Below are 21,606 nucleotides of genomic sequence, written 5' to 3' on the forward strand. Positions count from 1 at the left end.
AAATAAATAAATAAATAAATAAATAAATAAATAAATAAATAAATAAATAAATAAATAAATAAATAAATAAATAAATAAATAAATAAATAAATAAATAAATAAATAATTTAAAATCTTTATCATTTGAATGTATTTTCAACAGTCTCTGAGGTCTAGTTTTGAATGAATGCATCACAAAGATGATGCAAGTGTTCCCTTATAGGATCTATGCCACGCGCCAAAAATGACGCCAATATAGTCTATGAACAGGTAACCTTATCTCCGTACTTCCTGAGACAGAATACGGTCACTATTAATGATATCCTGGGGAACAGAATCACCGAATTAAAACTATTAGAAGTCCTAGAAAGTTAGGAAGAAAATGTTGAATGTAAAATGAAATAGATATTATTTACCGATACTTCGTGAAGAATTACATGAATTTAAATACTTCACAGAACATAAGAAAAGTTTGGAATTTTACCAGCAACCTCAGAATATTTAGTTTCACAATAAAATATTATTGACGACGGCCACTTGCTCACAACACAAAATAATAAATAATCATAACGTCTTGTAAATTAAATTGCTCAACTAAAGAAAATCATTAAAATCTTACAAAACAACAAACTTAACCCTTAAACTGGCAAAACTTCATTTCTCACACTAGTTTATTAAACCGTGTCGAACTGTAATTGGATCCCACAACCTGATCGCCTCACCAGCAGTGAATTTAGACCAGCTATTAAAATGACAGCTAATGTTTGTCCGCTACGTGCTATACCAGGAAGGTCCCGAGATGGAAACCACTGTCGTCGTTGCGTCAGTGAGATTGAAACTCTTGGCCACGTTTTGGGTGCCTGTTCTTTCAACGAGACGCTGCGGAACTCTAGAAATCACAGAATCAGGTCCATGATTACCGAAAACTTGAGGAAGAAAGGTCTCACTGTACGTACATAAAGATGTCCATGGCTTCTCTCATGAGGGATCCTGCCGGCGAATTGACATGCTTGCCATTCCACCAGGCTCTACATCTGCCTACAATATCGACCCGACAGTCAGGTTCGAGGTACAGGAACAACAGCCTGCTGAAGTTCACGCAGAAAAATGCAGAATTTATGAACCCACAATTCCATTCTATTTGGAGAAATATCACCTCACCTCCATTGAAGTAGTTGGGCTAATGGTTGGCGCTAGGGACACAATACCTCGCCTCTTTGTCAGTTTCTGCAAGACGTTCCAGCTGAACAACGATTTCATTCGTGATGTTTCTCTTACTGCTGTCAGAGGTCACTTGCCATTTTAAAATACCACCTGTACTTTGTTTCCTAAAAAGAAGAACTTTTGTTTGAACGTCTAATCTGTTTGTTTACTATATTTAGGCCTAATATACGAGTATGTATGCTATTATTTTTCCTGTCCTTAATTTTTCTTTTTTTGTTCGTTCCCTACATTTCTCTTTTGTGATCTGTTTTGTTTTCACTCTGTGTGTTAGTTATGCTTTATCCAATGAGGCAGTCCCGTTATTGGGAAAGCTGAAAGAGTCTTTCATATTATTATTAAACAACTATCGCAATGTCCATATTTTATATGTCGTGCAATATTATAGTATTGAGAAATTTTAATTTTTCTACCAATTTTTTGTATTATTTTTCTATTAAAATTAGTATAGCATATAGCCTATTAGCCTGTTGTATCCTAAACGATACATTGCCAATTTAAGGATTAAAAAACCGAAATCACTTATGAGACGACCCATTATTGTACAAGGGAGTATTTATCTAATTTCAAATACCATCACAATATTACTAATGACTGCTCAGACCTGCAGGACTGGAAACGTTACCATTAAAGTTTAGAGGCAGACATTTACATGATTGCTATCGTCTACCCGTGCGTTAGCTTTCCCAACTTTTGTAACTCTGAAACTTGTAGGAAAAGTAGTGATCTAGGTCATGACTTGCGCACGGTGCTTTACACACTTATCAAGTCCGTTTATTATGCAGTTACGTGAACGTTAGTTAATTTCCTGAAATTTTCAGCAGGAAGTTGTAGCTAGTTATGATTACTAAATTATACATAAGCGTTTCATCACATTTATAATCTCGACTAATTTCAATTAAGTGTCATTATTGTCATAATCATACTCACCGTTCATGACAACTATGTCTTTATAGGCCTGATTAGGTCTTTTATAAGTAGATTGCTTGCAGGATAAAATGATAGAACGGGTATGTATGATCATGTACTAAGAATGAATGATCAGACCATGAGAAAATTGGTGGTGGTGGTGGTGGTGGTGGTGGTGGTGGTGGTGGTGGTGGTGGTGGTGGTGGTGGTGGTGGCGGTGGTGACCAAATACAAAAGTAGGAAATGGCTTTCGCTGGTAGTTTGGCACGTAGCTAATACAGAAAATCGTTATGAAATAATAACACCATTTTCAATTTCTATTAGTTTTGAAAACATAGTTCCGAAACTAGTGAAACAATTATAATAAAACTATAATCGACTTAAATATATGGATATATTTATTTAATGTGTGTTGAGCAAAATTAATTGCATACATTACTTAAACCGTGGAGTTAAATTAAGTCAGACATCGTACTGTAAGTTCTTCAATTGTTATAAAAATATTACTTTCTTGTGTATGTGCAAAAAGAAAGTTTATCTTAATTCAGTGGATTGTAATAGTTTCAGGCTATAAAGAGAGAGAGAGAGTTGCGCCTCTCTTTATAATTTATTCTCTGAGATAGTTCTGATTTTTGTTATTCCTCAATTCACTTCAATTTATTAAGCCATTAGTGATAGGCTTCGTCATAAAGAGAAGGGGGAAAAACATATATCTGAAAATGCATATATAACATGAAAACAGTAAAGTTTAATTAGAACAATTAAAATACAAAATATTTTGAAACTATACAAATTAATGATAACACTTACACTTTTAATATATTATTAGTAACTAAAACGTAAATAACTTCATGTATTAAAAATAATTTCATATGAATTCATGTCTAAAAAACTAATCTACTGAGTAGAAAGGATTAATTAAAAGCCAATTATAAAATCTAGTTTTGAAACTATTGGCTGGTAAATCATAATATTGACAGGAAAGCTTATTATATAATTTCATCCCCATGATAGAAAAATTTGTACTAGTTTTATGTAAGCTACGTATGGAATGTTATTTGTTCACCATTTCTAATTTCATGATCATTTATATTGGCTACTAATGAGTAATTGTACATGTTATGTCGAGTGTAAAGGTATATGTATATATGACTGTTAAATATATGTGATTGTATGAAAAGTGTTCGACAATGTTCAAGATAGTTTGATTGATAGAGAATTCTAATGGCTTTCTTTTGCAAAATCAAGACACTCACAATTTTGGTACCATTTATCTAGAAAATTAAGGCATATCGGATTATCGACTGAAAGAATGAAACGTAGGCACATGTTCTCATGCCATCTGTGTAAATTACTGTTCTAGGTTCGTTATTGTTGGCTTGTAGCATGTCTAATGTCTGTAGGCTTTTATTATAACTATGCTCAGATTAATTAGGGCCTAATATGTTGTCGAGTTTGAATGCAGTTGTCCTCTAAAGACCTTTCCTGTAAATATGGCGATTCCTGGTCCTGCTCTTTGCTAACTCTTGCTTCCATTTGCAAATATTTGGAACAAATTCTCGTCTTTTAAGTCGTTGGCGATATGTCCGCAGGGAGGTGCCTGTTTCTCGGTTCCTTTACGTAGTCTATCAGGTGTTCATGATTACTGTTGTCTGTTGTTGTTACGTTGTACAGTGTGGCGATCTCCTCGGCTTTGATGTTTATGGGAGTTAGACCCGTCAGGATGCAGAGTGCTTTGTGTGAATTGTGCGATATGCTTTCGCGAATATAATGCTGATGAGTCTTTGTACGCTTAGGTATCAGGCTTTGTTACGTTCCTATTTCAGGGATTCTATCCAAACTGCTGTTGCGAACAGTAGTGGCATTGCACCTTTGTGTATTGCTTTTAGTGCTTCGTGTTTCAGTCTTCATTTGATTCTGGCCGACTTTTAAAATATTTATTAGTTAGGGATATCATTTAGTTATCTAATTTATATGATCATTGAATTTACTGTTAATGATTAATGCCTACGTATGGGGTTACTCAAAAGTTACAGAATTTTTGTGAATACTCTTTGTTAAGAAGTGCATAGAAAAATAATATATTATTTGAATAATTACAAAGAAAAATTATTCCTGGGCCCGGTATCGATCCCGGGGTCCTTCGCTTAGCACACGAATGCTCTACCTACTGAGCTACCCTAGGAACTATACACGACACCGTCACAATTTTCCCTTTATATCCACACAACTCAAATGGGCTGATAAGACGCCAGAACCGGCCCCGGAACAATTTTTCCTTGTAAGTATTCAAACCTGCTTTACAGGGAGCAACTACCTGAAAGCCAGATTTGCATAATATATTATTGTTCTTAAAAGAGCGCAGTTAATTCAGGGTATAAACCAATTTCAGAAAAAAAAATACCACGCTGTTGAGTAGTACGTCCGCTGTCCCTTCGCAACTTTATTCAAACTAGCCTACATGGTCCATATTCTAAATTTTGTCTAATTTCCTAACTTGTAAAACTTTTCCATCATTCACATCGTTTTCTACGGACGTTAGTCTATTAGTCCACCATAACGTTTTTAACTACTATGCAATCAGCGTCTTCAATTTTTGTGTTTCATACTATGACGAATTTGACTACTTTACGTTGATCATATCAGTCTGAAAGGTATAACTTTACCGTATTATTTTGCTTTACCGGACTCTTAATTCCAAAAGCCTTCAAACTCCAACTACAATAACAGTATCAAACCAAACCAGGACAATATTCAGATGTTTACATTCACTGTATTTGCATAATCTACGTTTCTCTCAACCTTAATAGGGATAATAATTTCGTTTTATGCTTCTTCTTTTTGCACATCTCCCTTCATTTTGTAATCTTTCGGATTCCAATAAACAGTTTCAATCATCATCCAAACAATTTCAGTTCACTCCTAAACAACGCTCATGGCCTACTTGATACTTAACGAAACTTTCACAGTTACGAAAAATTGAGAGTCCATACCTAATTCCTTTCAGAGTTCTGAATCTTTTGGAAAAGAAGAAGGAAGGAAAAACATTAACTTAATTAAGAATAACTTCAGTTACTGTGTACTTGTTTCATTTACCATTCTTAACAAAGGGGGGTTTCAATTCTTTCGTGAATTTTGAGTAAGTCTATACGTTACCTTCTTTACTTGCTCAAGAAAGATGTGGAAGAGATGTATGTCAATTACTATCCCTTCTTCATGCCTTCTCAATATCATCATGGCTTCTGATTTTTGATAATTGAAACATTTTGTTTCCTGTTTGGTATCTTGCTCACTTCTGTATGCGTGACGGTTGCTGGTCTCACTGTAATTACGAAGTTGCCTGAATAAACTATTATTATTTACTTACAAATTACTTTTAAGAGACCCGGAGGTTCATTGCCGCCCCCACATAAACCCACCAGTGGTCTCCATCATGTGCAAGATTAATCCAGTCTCTATCATCATATCCAATCTCCCTGAAATCCATTTTATACCATCCTCCCATCTACGTCTCCGCATCCCCAAAGGTCTTTTTCCCTCCGGCATCGCAACACTATACATGCATTTTTGGATTCGCCAATACGTGCTACATGCCCTTCCCATCTCAAACGCCTGGATTTAATGTTCCTAATTATGTCAGGTGAAGAATACAATGCGTGCAGTTCTGTGTTGTGTAACTTTCTCCATTCTCTTGTAACTTCATCCCTCTTAGCCCCAAATATTTTCCTAAGCACCTTATTCTCAAACACCCTTAATCTCTGTTCTTCTCTCAGAGTGAGAGTCCAAGTTTCATAACCATACAAAACAACCGCCAATATAACTGTTTCATAAATTGTAACTTTCAGTTTTTTTACAGCAGACTAGATGGCAAAAGCTTCTCAACGGAATAATAACAGGCATTTCCCACATTTATTCTGCGTTTAATTTTCTCCCGAGTGTCATTTATATTGTTACTATTGCTCCAAGATTTTGAATTTTTCCACCTCTTCGAAGGATAAATTACCAATTTTTATATTTCCATTTCGTATAATATTCTGGTCACGAAACATAATCATATACTTTGTCTATTCGGGATTTACTTCCAAACCTACCGCTTTACTTGCTTCAAGTAAAATTTCCGTGTTTCCCCTAATCATTTGTGGATTTTCTCCTATTTATTTTATTATTTTAGTATTTATTTATTTATTTAACCTGGTAGAGATAGGGCCGTCAGGCCTTCTCTGCCCCTCTACCATACACATATTCACATCACAAGAAACTGATGTAATCCGTTCAATTCCAAACCCTCTCTGTTATCTTGGACTTTCCTGATGGCATATTCTAGAGGAAGTTGAAAGTAGAGGTGATAGTGCATCTCCTTGCTTAATTTAATTTAAATGTCATTATTTTCGATTTATTTATAGAGAGTTTTTAGCCCATAATCTATTATCAGATTGTTTAATCTAAATGTGGTTTTCAGTAAATTGTCTTCAGTGTCTGATATGATTTCCTGCTCGTTTGTTAATAATAAGGTATTAGATTCTACTTTCTTGAGAATGGAATACATTATATATTTACATTTTGATAATTCGTTATTATTTCATACACATATGTAACTTAATTCATTAATAGTTTCTGCATGAGGGCAGGTCTTTCACTGTAAACCCAGCATTCTCCAATATTTCCTATTTTCATATATATAACTATATTACAGTATTATTAGCATTTTTATTATTATTATTATTATTATTATTATTATTATTATTATTATTATTATTATTACGTCACTTTCAACATTTAAAAGTGACAGATTAAATCTAATTAACATATATTAATGTTAGATGTTTCTTATTTTATTTGAAAACATTTTATGTGGCGTGCTTTAATGTAATTTGTTGGAAGCACTTGGGTAATTATTTCGTTATGTCAACTTTGTGATTGGTAAATTAAGTCTTACTATTAAATATCCTTGGAAATTGTAACTTTTAAATACTTTAAATATCGAGATAGGCCTCTTTCATATTATCAAGAATGTATAATCCGTCAGTAAAATATTGTTCGGGTAACATTACCTCGTTGTATCCCGTTATAACTATGTCTGAATTTGACCAGTTATGGAGAAAATGTGAGAGACAAATTGGACCATATTGGGGCTCCATGTGGCATATTGATGTATCTCGACGCAACACCGATAGTGTAATACGCAGTTCAAGTTAAATTTCGTTCTAAAATGTACAAGGGATTGGTTGCCAAATTGGCTAGACATACTGTAGCTCACTCTAATTCTCTGTACAATACGGTATGACGAGAAAGCCCCAATGTATGAAACAGAGTTTCTTATTAAAAGTGTCGCTAAGATGAACTTTTCCTATGGAGACCACATAATAAACTTGGCTTCAAGACCCAAGTCTTGAAAGTGGATGTTGGTTTACATTGCAAAAAATATGGAAGGTTTTTAATGTTTCCTGAAAAACTTTTCAATCAGTTCCAGCGAAATATTTCTGTATTGAAGAAAAATTGTGGGAAGGAATCAAATCCAACTGATGTCATTAAAATGAAAGAAGGAAATAAGTTTTACTATTAAATATTGGCAGAAGTTCTAAGTTTAAGTTTCACTTCGTTAGTCTCCATCGGTACACATACAAAAGTAGTTCTAATGGACTCTTTAGTAAATCGTAGTTTTTTTTAATCACAGACAAAGAGAAAAATCTGAGAGCAACGATTTTAGATATAAATTAATTTAAAAATTTCGCTCTTAGTTAAAACAAATCCACCGCTTGTAGAAGTGATTTGCGTGTCTGACTGCTTAACTCGCGGGCCAGGGATCGAATCCCAGTCGGGACAATTTATGTGGTTAAGATTTTACCGTTATTTTTTCTCAATTGAAGGGTTCAGAGCCATAGCTGTCAAAGCGCCATTTATTAAAAACGGAGAAAGCAAGGGTTAAAATTAAGTAAGCACCATAATTTAATGAAGATTGACATATCATTTAATTTTAATGAGCATACTTTAACTTACTTGCTATATGTTTCGTTAAATTATGGTAGTCACTTAATTTTAACTCTTGTTTTCTCCGATTTTAATAAATGGCGCTTAGCCTACTATGGCTCTGAACCCTTCAATTCTTGGAGTAAATACTGGCTACGTTTGATCCTCGGGCTCATTTCCTGGCATTAGGCCTATCATCATCATCATCATCATCATCATCATCAACATCATCATCATAATCATAATCAACATCATAATCAAATCCGAAATGCAATGGGGAAACTGTAATGTCTATCATCCAATTCTCTAGAACACTCTGATAGCTATCGGATCGCCAACCATCGTTCCGGTCATGTGCTTAAAGTAGCAGTTTGAAGAGACTAAGGGCCATATTCAGGAACGCCACTTCTACTTCACTTACACTTACGTCCGACTTCAGTAGGTAGACAATGCAGAATTTGAATTCAGAGCCATAATTTAAATTTCACTTCTTTCGTAACTTAACCAAAAGATAGCAAGATTCAAGATACGTGAAGACCAACTTATAAGTACCTCTTTTAGTGCTATAATTTGTTTGAAAGAGAACTAATGAGACATGTTTTTACTATTATAAATTAAGTTTAAGGGCTCAAATGGGCCTAAAAGACGACAATTTTCAAGAATACGTGAATTATGCGTTCTCTATCATATTATTTGCTTCTTTATTCTGAAGTTATGGCTATGTAATCATAACCACAATCTTATCACCTATTTTACTAGTTCATTCTGAAGTTATATAGCTATAAAGTGTAAGTTATTTTATTATTATTATTATTATTATTATTATTATTATTATTATTATTATTATTATATTATTATCTGCAAATCAAAAAAGGAAGATTAGATTTATTTAATTGGTTAACTTTTAAATACTTATGTAACATAGGAGTTGTAATATGAGAGTTAGAAAAATAATATCTACAATACACTGATTCTTACTTCATCTCAGGTACATGGTTTGAGGGGTGATAATATTGACGATTCTGTCGGCCTGGTTGGTCCAGTTGGTATAGCTCTGGCCTTCTATGCCCGAGGTTGCAGGTTCGATCCCGGGCCAAGTCGATGGTATTTAAGTGTGCTTAAATGTGACAGGCTCTTCTTCTTCTTCTTCTTCTTCTTCTTCTTCACTTCATGGATTAGGCATCTATCTATTCTGACTTCACAGTTGATCTCGCCAACGCTTTTTGGGTCTTCCAACATCTTTCGCTTCCATTGGTTTGTATTCAAAGACCGATAATTACTCACATACTTCACTATGTCTTTATATTTATAAGCAAATATTTATACACCTCCAACTGCGGTTCTTTCTATTTCTGTGGATGTTTTTGAAAATGACAGACTTGAAATGAAATGTAAGCTTAGTCCGCACTTTCTATATCATACATCGGCAAAACTTACTTTCCGAATACATCAGCAGAACGCAACTAGCTCAGTATTCAAATAGAAGGAGTGAAAGGGGATGGGTACGCGTCTCATTACCACAGTATTTAATGTACAATGCCGGATTGTAATCTTAGAAGTACAATGTTGATCACCGTGATTATTATTGATATGTTTTCATTTATTTTCGTCGTAATTTTTCACAAATATCGTTGAACAATGACTGGTAAAGTATAACAGAACAAAATCGGGGCAGTAATTTAAAGAGAAAAATGGTATTTGAGTAACTGATCAGTCAGGAATAAAATTAAATATAGCTAATTTTAACTGTAAAGTGAGATGCTCATCTATAATACGAGTTCTTTTTGATGTTGCAATGTTCATATTTGTAAAAAAAATTGTTCACATATAATACAATGTGGAGCCATATATAGCTGTGATTTTGGCTGTGTAAGACTTCAGATTAGCATATTTTATTTTATTTTTTTTTTTTTTTAGTAATTTGAAAATATTAACACCTTCGGAATCTTTATACTGTGTTTCAAAGAAAACATGTCGTTTAAGAGATATAGGTACAACTTCCTATTGTAATTCAGGTTCAATTTTTTTTTAATTGAAAGAATCTTTTGTTATGAAAATCCATTTGTAGTTCATTCAAGAGATCAATATAATACTGTAATTTGATATCTCATATAAGGTAAAGGTTGGTAATATTGTGATAGTTCTTTTTGAGAATTTATTACAATTTTACTGAGCTAGAGGAAGATCGGTTTTTTTGCGTCAACATATTAAGGGAATGTTCGTGGATAAGTTTCAACACAAAACCGGTTCTTCTTTCGCTCAGAAAAATTGTAATAAATTCTCAAAAAGAACCATCACAATATTACATGTGAAACAATATTACCAACATTTACCCTACAGTATTGCCAAATGAGTGTAATCAAGGAAAATTAAATATCTTCTTTTCTAATAAATTTTGATTCCATAAGTCTGTTGTAAGTAAAAGGAAAGAATTGATACTGTCGTACATATGAATTATATTTTTTATTATTACCTTGAAGCTATCAAGTTGTTGAAGTATTCTGAAATTTCGGAAAGGAATGTCAAATCTAGTAGCCAATTTTCCTCCAACTTGGGAATTTCTGTGTCCTATAATAGTAATTATTTATTAACATATTGAAATCTTAGGGTAGTGCAATATATTTCAAACATACGCGACAATTACCGCTACTTAAAGAAAATTACTGCACCTTTTCCTTCATAAAAGCAGAAGTTATTTTAATTTACCAAAAACCGACGAAGCATTTTTCTAAGATTAAGTCACCTTACAGCTGTATAATATGGAAAATCTGGTATTCTTCCTGCATATCCCGTAGCAGGTTTTGGAATTTCCGATGTTTAATTTGACTTTGATTTTATTTGTATCATGGTGTCAACAACCAATTCCATAACATATTTTATATTTTGTTGTTTAGCTCCATAGTGCCTCTTGGTGAATTATAGAATGGATGAAAATTATATTATTATCTATGTTTAATTGTGAAATTACAGGAAAGTAAATTATAAATTTGAGCATAATTATAACAATAATTGATATCTTTTACAAGGATCGATATTATTATCGATGATATTATTTTCATCAGTGTTTGTATTTTTTTTTTTTTTGTATTTATATGTGCTTTTGTTTAGTAGGTTATTTTACGACGCTTTATCAATATCTTAGGTTATTTAGCGTATGAATGAGATGAAGGTGATAATGCCGGTGAAATGAGTCCGGGGCCCAGCACCGAAAGTTACTCAGCATTTGCTCCTATTGAGTTGAGGAAAAACCCCGGGAAAAACCTCAACCAGGTAACTTGCCCCGACCGGAAATCGAACCCAGACCACCTGGTTTCGCGGACAGACGCGCTAGCCCTTACTCCACAGGTGTGGACTATATGTGCTATCTGATATGATGGAAGAGAAGGCTTTATGGTCTTAATCCTGTCAGATTAAATAAATAAATAAATAAATAAATAAATAAATAAATAAATAAATAAATAAATAAATAAATAAATATTCTGGTCGAAATTTACTTTGCCATGAGATTTTTTAATGTTCCTGATAATGATATGATACTATGAGGCCAAGTCACCGGTGATATTAGTTACGTTGTATACAACAAACTGCGAGTCCGTTATGGGTGAGGGTATAGCCTCTACTACTCCCCTTCACTTGCTTCATTTTCCAGGGGCTGGTTTGCGAGTCACAAAATGCCGACGTATGTTCTACATGAATCAGCTGTGGGCTGGAAGCACTATATCATCATAATATTATGACGTCGATAACCAAGTTCACTTGCTTTTTACCTACATTCGCCTTAGTCAAGGGAAAGATAAGTATTGTCTCTGAATACTGATATGGCACTTTGCTTTATATGATCTAACTTCTGACTTGAAGGCAAGACGAAGTAGTAGTGAAGTGAATACGGTCATTAATCACCAAAATAGGCCTATATAAAATATATATGGCTAGTTAATTATAATAATTAACCCAACACTTTGATTACACTTTTTCATTGCGCTTCAAAAATATTGCGTAACGTAATTCGTACTCTTACAAGAAGATTATGATATTTATGTGCTTATATTCATGACTTTTTCAATAAAGCTTTTCAGTTGTTCTTTCCGAGTTGACTATTTTGTTCTGTAGAGAGTCAATTTAAGAACAGAATGTACGGGAAAGCCGCTGACTCTTCCTAATAAAAGATTTTAATAAAAATTTAAGGAAGAAAATGTCAAGAACTTGGTCACTATGTCCTTTCACGATGACATCTAGACACGATACTGATACAGTAGGCATATATACTATAATAACGATGACACGAAAATACGACAACTTTTACTAATATAGGATTGAAAACGATGGAATGCTGCTATGATTTAAAGATACAAATTCTATCATTTTCATGAAGGAAGTGGTAGCGACACAAATTGATGACAACGGTAGTGGTGATAATGGTGACGATCATCATGAATGACGATTGTAATGAATGACGGTACCAACTGGTAATGCAATTTACAGACATTACAAAATGACGAAAATTTTATATAGATAATTTTTCACGTTTTAAGTTTACGCGTTTTTATTGAATAAATATATATATATATATATATATATATATATATATATATATATATACACAGGGACATCACTTTATTTTTACCAACATTTTTAACATTAACCTGGCTATACTCGGAAACACTGTTGCCCCCTTCCATTATAGGAGTTTGATGTTACTAGTGCAATATGTAAACAAATCATTTTACTAGGTATAGGAGGAGAGAAAAGTAGTGTATCCATTTATGTTGTAGGGAAATACGATATTACGATTTTCAGTTTGATCATCACTTTTAAGGAATTTTATCAAAATACAGTAGAGTAGTAACATTTTTTTTTTTTTTTTTTTTTTTTTCAAAAACTCAACTTTTCAGGCGGCTATGTTCGTTATGTAATGTCTACTTTATTTAGCATATTAATTATTGGTGTTAACATACAATATAGAGAGTGCATTTAAATTGAGGGGGGTCATAAGTAAAGGGCTGTAAGTGCACTTAAGTTACTTTTGAGAAAATGGGGTTTAACTATTTAAGCTTTCGTAAAATCGGTGAAATTTTTATTTAAATTTTAATGTGTGATGCGATTAAAATATCCTTTTGCCACTAAAATTTTAGATACTTTTGCTTACACTGGATGCACTTAACTCATGTTATTACAAATGTCACTAGCATTCCTTTGCTTCTAGCCACCTCAATTTAAAAAAAGCTAATCTGAATTTTTAAACAAGTTGCTGAAAATGTTTGCCGTTCATTACAATGCAGGCTTCAATTCAGTACGCATATTATTAAAAACATTTTCAAGCATATTCTCTGAAATTGAATTTATCGTTTCTTGAATATAATTTTTAGTACGATATTATTAATATAGGTTCTTTCTTCTATAGAAAAACGAAATCATATTTATGAAACACACTATACACTGCAGTGTTTACTTCACTGCTTGAAGATTTCGAATGCAACAGCGGTCGTAAGTTTGTGTGTCTGACGGAAGCAAGGACATTAGTGAAGGGGTGGGAGTGAAGTACATTCATAAATGCAGGTACAATAAAAATGCAAGTAAAAATAAAATGATGTCCCTATATATATATATATATATATTGTAATTCACTTTGTAGGTTACTTTCCAATAAGTCTATAGATGATAATATTACATATATTTTAAATTTCAGTCCAAATGACATCAAGGCAAAAGTTAAAAACAAATGTAGAGTAAAGGTTGCTAATATTGTGATACGAGTAATATTGGGATAGTTCTTTTTGAGAATTTATTACAATTTTACTGAGCGAGAGAAAGACCGGTTTTGTGCAGAAACTTGTCCAAGAACAACCACTTAATACGTTGACGCAAATATCGATCTTCCTCTCGCTCAGTAAAATTATAATAAATTCTCAAAAAGAACAATTACAATATTACTTATATCACAAAATTAACAACCTTTACCCTATAATATTTATTATAATTTGTTCTAACTAATGTATTCTTTTATTATTGCTAACGATTTCGCCATTGTGGCATATTTTTATGTTTAATACGTTTTTTTCTTCTGCATTATTAATACTGCCATTTTATATTTTCTGGTAATTATCTTTGTATCCGATTTTGAAGGAACAGCTAAGATATCCCAATATACATACAAATAATAGCGCCTACTATAAATTACTGAACATATTCGAGACGATGTAGGTAACAAAACATTTGCGCGATTTCTACTTTGAAATACCATAATCTGTTTGCCATTGCGATGAGTAGTGTAATATAAAAGAAATTATTGGATGAAAATGTAAAGAAAAAAATTTGGTGTAAAACAAATAGCAAGACAATAAGATAATGCATTGTAACAACACAACTTCCTTTATTTATCAAGTACTCATATTTACAAAGTTGAATATAAGATATATAATTAAAATATGCAACATTGCATAACACATTGTTTCCCAAATAGATTATATAAATATTTTTACTATTAAGATTATTTCTTTGTTTCGTAATAACCTATGCTCTGCTCAGCTGCAATTTTGATACTATCTGTGATATTTTCCCCACACCCTATTAACATCTAACTCTTTCTCAGTTTCGTCGGAGATTTCTAAAGTGGTAAACCTATTTGAAATTTCGATCTGATAATGTTGCTTAGTTTCCTAGTCCTTTAATTTCAGGATATTGACTCTACTAATATTAACTTGTTGCTCTACTCGCTTGGCTACTGACAGTCTTTCTTTTAATTCTCCCATTATCAAATAATGATCAGAATTACAGTCTGCCCCCCTGAAAGTTCGAATGTCTATTATACTAATATGTCTTCGTTTATCTATCAAGATGTGATCTATTTGGCTGTGTGTCAATCCATCTGGAGAAATCTTGCACAGGATAGGGACCGATTGCGGGCAGGTTCCTTAAAAGCCATTTGTAAGTAAGTAAGTATTAAGATTATTTCGTCGTAAGATACATACTGTATAATGCACTAATAACTTCGTCTGCGTACATATTTAGAACAGGGCGTTGTGTGTCTGTTATGCATTAAAAACTTCTTTGTAAGATATGCGTTTTAATATTTTCTAGAATTAAAAAAATTACAGCAAACGAGACATTAATACCAGACTGCTGGCCACCTGTGCATTGTTGCGTTTGTCATGAGAAGCATGGCTCTGCATTCACAATATCCACTTCGTTATCCCAAGTCACGAATTTGAATATGTACATTAGCAACCAAGAAACCGCAAAACTGTTACTGAGCTGAAATTAATTTATTCTTTCAATTAAAAGTAACCTCATTTGCAAGCAATGTGTAAATAGTTCTATAGCAATTTTGTTTAAAGTAAATTACATCGATAATAATGAAAAAAATTATTTGTATCATTAAGCATAACTACTTAATACCAATACAATTAAAATATACGTTAAAGCATTGATTTAAAACACTGAAGATATTTCAACCAGTCTTCGAAAGATGAGTGGTTACCGTAACAGCCTTTACACAGAATGATCCGTAAGCAATGTCTTAATTTAATGGAGTTATTCTTTGATATTTTTCAAGCAAAATAGTTTAATTCAATTTTGTTAGTTTTTGCTTCCTTTCCGAGATAAATTGTGTTTTATATGAAACATTTCATAGCGTGTTTTCGGATATCCATTGATTTAATTCCCAATGTGCTTAGTCAGTTTAAGAGAGTAATGTATCTTGATAATAAATGACTGAAAAAATTTTAGTCTTGTTCTTTAAATATGCAAAAATCTGATCCGAGCAAACGTAACGCTTTAAAATTACTTTTCAGAACGAAAAGCTACATCTGTTCAGATCAAATTTCTGCACGCTTAAAGGACGAAACTAAAATTCTTTTACTGTGATACACTGCGGATAAAATATAATATTTCGTTTCATAAAGTAGTGTCAGTAAGCTTCTTTAGTTTTTGTATAATCTTACACTGTAATTAAACATTTAAAACCACTAAATCACTAGTATTGATAATACGATTTTGTGTCCAGCATGAAGAGGAATATCTCTCAAATAATAATATAATTATTTAGATAGGGAAACTTCTTTAGCTAGGAGCCATTAAAAATCACACGACACAATCGAAAGGGTACACATCAAACAAATAACATTCCGAAAAATAATATGTTCTCCAACCAGGAGATCAATGTGCTTACTATTGCGTCATCTATTAGACGATATTACCGTTATAACGTCAGTTTAAAAACCATGCGCTCTCCTCCATATGTTCTGTATGGAGAGATTAAAAGACCAGAAGATTAACCGTGATCTAATTTTGTAACTAGGATAGTACCAATATGTGTGATCAATGTTATGATTTGTGCTGTTAAAGCTAGCCAATAGAGATAAGAGTACCCACGTGTGTGACCTTATGACATCTTATGACATCAACATTCATTCACAGCATTATCCCGCTTCGTCTCAGTCCCCGAAGACTTTCTCGTGGTTGGAGTACAGTAGTATCTACTGAAATTATGTAATGTGATGTTTCGTTTTTCATACGCGTAGACATATTTGAGCCGTTCAGAGCAGAAGTGGTGTAAGTCAAAAATGGATAATGAGGGTTGAAGTAAACATTCTGTAAAATACAGCGCAAAGTAGCAATTAATATTCAATATATTTAAACTATTACTAGTCAGTGGGTAGCACGAAGGACATATTAATTGGTACTTTGCGCTGTATTTTACAGAAATTTTACTTTAAACCTCATTACCCAATTTGACTTACACCACTTCTGCTCTGAAAGGCTCATTTATGTGCAGCTATAGAGTCCAGATATCAGGACACTACTTTACATACATTAGAGAAAGGTAGAACTATTAAACCGAAACAAAACATTCTAACGCGAAGTTGTTCAACCTAAGTTATTTAATAAAATTTTTAAATATACTGTACTTCTCCACAATGACAGTTAACTGGTAATTAAGTATCTGAAATGGAGACTGTTGCTTAAGATGTGACGGATACGCAGATCCGAATGTTGAACACTATATACATGATTCAAACATCAGAAACTTTGCAGGCAACAGAATATGTAAATATATTTATATTTTAATTACTTTCAAGTTTATATCATAACAAATGTTGAAAAATAGTTTTCGATTCGTAAGAAAAAAGTTAATTAATAAGTCAACAGGTAGCCTAAATAAAATATTTAGAGCCAAATTTTAATTTCCTCTCACATACCTTAACTTCAATTTTATTTTCAAGAATGACGGGAGTTCTACCATTTCATTCCTGTTGAAAATATCCGCTGACATTTATTACGAGATGTTTGTGGATAATTAATTTAAAATAATTTAAGCTTAGTGCAAATCCTACTAGCCTCTAGGATTATAAATTTTAATGTATTAAGTATAGCTGTATAAAATTGTTATTTACATAAACTAAACATTAGAACGTACAACAGTTTTGGTAGCAATAGAGTGAATCGGGAAGAAGTTCCATACAAAATGTTCTTGCTTAGAATAATTGAAAAAGAATATAAAACAGATACAATAAAACAGTAGGTACACACTTCTAAAATTATGCTGAAAAATGCTGGTTTCTTAATAGTTGATCAACTTATAAAATTGAGGAATATATACCGTACGTATTGCAAATTCTGTTCCGAATTTTAATATATTTTAACAATAAAATGATGTTGACCGTTAACGATAACGAAACCTTTGCGATTGTATTAAAATAATTTTGCTAGTAAAATTGACATTCATGTAGTAAAGTTTGATCTGTCACCTAAAGTGATCTAAATTTCAGTAACTATTCAACAATATCAGGGGTGCTAAAATTGTCTATTGTAAGTTATGTTAAACGAATACGGAGAAAATAAATAATTTCATGCAATTTAAGGATGTTTCTCTCAACCTTGTATCATATTAAAATAAACTGCAATGTTTTATTTATTGAATATTGTTGCAAATCGATTGAAATTAACGTCACAAAATATGATACAGGCATTTGTAATTAATGTTATTGCAGAGTTTGAAACACTAAAATGCTGAGTACGACTCACCAGATTTGACTAAAGATCGCTCCACCTTTGGAAACAATCGCGACGACAAAGGACGAGAGCGGCACACGGGAAGGGACAGGGACAGGGACCGAACAGCACGCCAGGTCGAGACGCGACTGACGTCCCTCGCTCGCGCTCCAGCATCCCTATCATTCTCTCAGCGCACCGAGTTCGGGGAGTTCCGTCAGGACCCGATGCGATGTCTACATCTGCCCACGCATAGGCTACTTCACCGCGAGCAAAGAAGTCACCAACATACAAATTTATATAACCACAACGCAACGGCAGTTTCTTCTTCCATACAGTAAGACCCAAGTGTAAGTGTGGAAGAATGATTATGAGATATAACATAATAATATAACCTAAAATATATAATGCATACAAAATAAAACAATGTCATTATTATGCAGCTACGTAAAGATTAATTTTTGGTCCTACAGAATATATGTTATGATAATTCTCTAATATAAGTTAATCATTGTTATCATAATAGATATATTCTGTAGGACCAAAAATTAATCTTTACGTAGATTCTTCGCCCAATAGTGTATATTACTGTGGAATCCCGGCCACCAAGTCACTCAGTTGAGTGCGCTCCTTGTGTAGGCCTAATGACAATTGACTTAATATATGTCAACATATATGTCGAACTTGGAGTCAGCCACAAATGGAAAAACACTAGAGGAGAGAGATTCGATCCGGGGCTGTGGATTGAACTACGACATATTTCTGCGGTTAGAGCACTTCGTACGTAGAATCATGGATCCGGGTTCGGCGCCGGAGCGAAATTTTCTCCTCTAATAATCATTGTAATCATTCTTATGCAGGAAACGGTAAGAGTTCAAAATGATAATTATGCAAGTACAATAAAACAAGGAAATTAAACAGCTCAATCAATAGTTTCCATTACCTTTACTCTAAAATAAATCACGCGAACATTTGGGGTAGTTACAATTAAGAGACAGTCGGGGCAAGTGGCTATGCTGTTTAAAGGAAGGTTCAATATTGAAGTGATCAAAACTAACATTTTTTTTTTTAATCTTGGAAACTACTCAACCAATAATGACCTTTTTTTAAATCTGTATATGTGTGTCTTGCATATACCACATGAATTTCATTCTCGTTGAATGAATTGTTTAGTTATATGCATTAGATCTTTGAAATTACTTTTTTTCGGTTACTCAAAACATTGGTTTTTAATTAATCTCTTCTCAAAAATTATCATAGGCAGAAGTGTGAATATTTTTTCATACATTTCTCGGCATGTAGTTTTAAACTGCTGCATATTAAAGCGGAACCTTGCAGTGAGCTTGTACATTGCGGATGTTCAAGTAGAGACACAGATTCTTCACCCTACTTTGGGGTGCTTAAGAAGAGGAAGGTGTCAACATGAGGTCCGACATAAAGTAATATTTTATGCCCCTCATGAAGTTAGACTTTTTCTTTTAAATTAAAGATAACAGAAAGAATCCATGTGTATAATTTTCTGTGGGGTAAATGTAGGAATAAGTTCACTTGTGTGTGAGATCAGTTGTTTATTCCATCTGAACGCTCAGGTTGCCTCCCCTCTTCTTTGTAATTAAGAAGTCCCACTTCTCGCTATAAATTAAGCGGGACGATGATAATGAAAGAGGAGTTTCATTTGGCTGTCTTATTAATCATAATAAAGAGCTCACTACTTCGTTTCAAAGGGGATCACAATTTTCTAAATGAGCAATCGACTAACACATTAAAATAAACCTCCGACGGGAGTTATAAACGAACATTTCATTCCTTTCGCATAATGCGTTTGCTCTTCAGCGTGAATATTCAACTAATATCTTTTCATTATGAAATTACTTACACTGCGCGGCACTAATGTAACAAGAAATCAGTGGCATCAATCATACGTAAATACAGTATATAGGAAGGCAAATAATACATTTGTAAAAACATATCTACAATACATCTCTACGCCCAAGCACACACACTCTCACACACTCACACTAAGGTCACTCTAGGTTTCCTCCAGAACAGCTGGAACCACAATTCATTAATAGAAGACATCAGAAAGAAATTTACTTCTTTAAGAGGAACAGGTGTTGGATCATAACTTTCAGCTGGGTAAGGGTCATATAGGAGTCATCGGGAACGAGCTTGCAGACCGCCTTGCCAAGAAAGCTACAAGAGATTATACACTAAACTACAGCAAGATCCCCATGAGTGCGATAATAAAAACTCTGAGAGAACAAATCCTTGTGAAATGGGAAAATCAGTGGCAGCTAGCAAAAAACGGAGCGGAAACAAGAATAAATTTTTCCATAAGTCTCCCAGAGTCTAGCACTGAACATACCTCTATAGGTTTAGGATCCGAGACAACTTAAGAATGAAGTGAAGCTACAGTGCAACGGAGTACAGATGGATTGAGGTGGCACGTTGCGTTTTGTTTACCTGTGCCTTAGAGTACAATCCGGTTCGTGATAAGAGGTACAGTATTCTTCCGTCTCTCACTACGAAACGAATTCAGGCCATCACAGTGCATTATCAATTCATAGTGAACAGTTTTTCGAACTTCTTTCAAGTATAGTATGTACACGGTTGTTCATTAGTAGACAGTGGATGCGGGATGATTTCGTTAAATGTAAGTGCACATTTACTATATGTTACATTTTTTTTTAATTCAGACCATTGGCTCAACAGGTTTTAAACGTAAACAGACGACGTCAACATGCTACTGTGTCTCCGTACAGTCAGAAGGAAAAGAAAAATAACGTACTGTAGTACTGCAATACATACCTTGCAAGGTTCAGTCCTCGTCATCATTGATGCAATTACCAGCGTTGCAGTAAACGACGATATTATATTCTCGTAAGTTGTCGAAGCTGAATCGTCTTCGCCTATCGCTTAAACAGTTTTTTTATCGAGAGAATTTCTGAAGAAAACCTCTAAAATGGGGATCACTCAATTTCTTTAGAGGAATATTTGTACTGAGCATCATGTTTCACGTGTCGTTATGCCCGCACAACTAAATGACGATGATGATGATGTATATGGTTTCTCAGATTTCATTTCAACGCATTTCCCGTGCGATGTTCTGTTGCAATGTTTCTCTATAGCCTGAGTTGTTCTGGTTTTTATTTAAATTTTACATACATTACACACGATATTGTCTTCGTTAATACATAAAATGTCACTCTCATATTTTCTAAATTGCATTTCGTATCTCTAAGCGAATTTAACGTTTTGACTTCGACATTATGAATGGATCAGCACTACACTATTCAACTCGTACTAAATACTTGAGCAGGATAACACAACTGAACACATTGCGTTGTAATATGGACCGGGGTTCCTTCGTTATGTACGCTGCTGTACTCGCTAGATACACAAAAGACGGACGACGCGGCACGTGCCATATACTCCGATACGAAACAACTTCACTTTCCCTTAAGTCATCTCGCATCCACTGTCTATTCATTAGTAATGCTAACGCCATCAACGTCGCCGAAGGACATGCAAACTTGTGAG

At 33.6% G+C, this 21,606-nt stretch overlaps 1 protein-coding gene across 1 annotated transcript in view; it reads right to left on the bottom strand.

The window, feature by feature from the left end:
• The window catches only part of LOC138700056 (alpha-2Da adrenergic receptor), a 687,508-nt gene extending 669,201 nt beyond the window's left edge, over window positions 1–18,307 (bottom strand). The window contains exon 1 of the mRNA XM_069826359.1: window positions 18,100–18,307. The gene's annotated coding sequence lies outside the window, so the exon portion shown is untranslated. The remainder of the gene's footprint in view (window positions 1–18,099) is intronic.
• Window positions 18,308–21,606: the final 3,299 nt, after the last annotated feature.

This window comes from Periplaneta americana, chromosome 5 (genome assembly GCF_040183065.1).
Source record: "Periplaneta americana isolate PAMFEO1 chromosome 5, P.americana_PAMFEO1_priV1, whole genome shotgun sequence".
Taxonomy (NCBI): Eukaryota; Metazoa; Arthropoda; class Insecta; order Blattodea; family Blattidae; genus Periplaneta; species Periplaneta americana.